The sequence below is a fragment of the Amphimedon queenslandica genome, unplaced genomic scaffold (assembly GCF_000090795.2).
Source record: "Amphimedon queenslandica unplaced genomic scaffold, v1.1 AMPQUscaffold_10778, whole genome shotgun sequence".
Taxonomy (NCBI): Eukaryota; Metazoa; Porifera; class Demospongiae; order Haplosclerida; family Niphatidae; genus Amphimedon; species Amphimedon queenslandica.
In genome coordinates this window covers 6,266-7,328 of record NW_003548973.1, presented here as the reverse complement: position 1 = coordinate 7,328, position 1,063 = coordinate 6,266, and the positions used below count along the sequence as shown (strand labels likewise).

The 1,063-nt window shown below is 28.9% G+C and overlaps 1 long non-coding RNA gene across 2 annotated transcripts; it reads right to left on the bottom strand.

Annotated features, from left to right (window-relative positions):
* Positions 1 to 390: 390 nt before the first annotated feature.
* Positions 391 to 1,057, bottom strand: LOC109589875 (uncharacterized). Of its 2 annotated transcripts, XR_002188989.1 has the most exons (5): positions 879 to 1,057; positions 758 to 820; positions 637 to 699; positions 512 to 576; positions 391 to 453 (listed from the first exon to the last, which is right to left on the bottom strand). It is a non-coding gene; the product is annotated as an uncharacterized LOC109589875 (long non-coding RNA). The 2 variants fall into 2 exon arrangements; XR_002188988.1 differs by lacking the exons at positions 758 to 820; positions 879 to 1,057 and having other exon boundaries at positions 637 to 729.
* Positions 1,058 to 1,063: the final 6 nt, after the last annotated feature.

The window sequence follows — 1,063 nt, the reverse complement described above, 5'->3', positions numbered from 1 at the left end:
GTATGATAAACTGGAGAATAAAAAGTGATAGATCCTGAGCAGGTCCTGATAATAATAGCCTAAATTGAAGAAGCCTGTACTCATGAGTGTACATGTACAAACTAACCTGTGAATAATTCTCTGTTTATGTTTTAGCTGCTAATGAGAATACATGTACATGTACATGTAAGTTGTTTTGATAACACCTTGTCACAATCATAATTGAATCCCATTTCAATACAGCATAATGACTTGTATAATTAATATGTGTACAGTCAATAGTTGAGTATTATGTAGAGCTTTTGTATTAATGATACATGTACTTCATTCTACATGCATTCTTCAATCATTCAATGATTTATTTATTAAGTTAATGATGTGTATTGTGTTCTTATTTTTAGTAAAACTTACCTTAAAAGTGTAGCATAGTAGTTTACTGTTATACAGTTGTTTTGCTTGCTGAGTTAGGAGTATCTAATTGTATACAAAAGATTGTAATGTGTATTGCTTAGTTATTTTTAGTATAATTTACCTTAATAGTGTAGCGTAGTGTCCTTTACGGTTATATAGTTGCTTTGCTTCTTGTGTTAGGAGTATCTAGTTATGTATACAAAAGATTGTAATGTGTATTGTGTTCTTACTATTAGTAAAACTTACCTTAATAGTGTAGCATAGTAGTTTACTGTTATATAGTTGCTTTGCTAGTTGTGTTAGGAGTATCTAATTGTATATAAAAGATTGTAATGCGTATTGTGTTCTTATTATTAGTAAAACTTACCTTAAAAGTGTAGCATAGTACTTTACTGTTATACAGTTGCTTTGCTTGTTGTGTTAGGAGTATCTAATTGTATACAAAAGATAGTAATGTGTATTGTTTACTTATTATTAGTAAAACTTACCTTAATAGTGTAGCATAGTGTCCTTTGCTGTCATACATTTGTTTTGCTTGTAGTGTTAGGAGTATCTAATTGTATACAAAAGATTGTAATGTGTATATTAGTAAAACTTAACTTANAAGTGTAGCATAGTAGTTTACTGTTATACAGTTGTTTTGCTTGTAGTGTTAGGAGTATCTAATTGTATA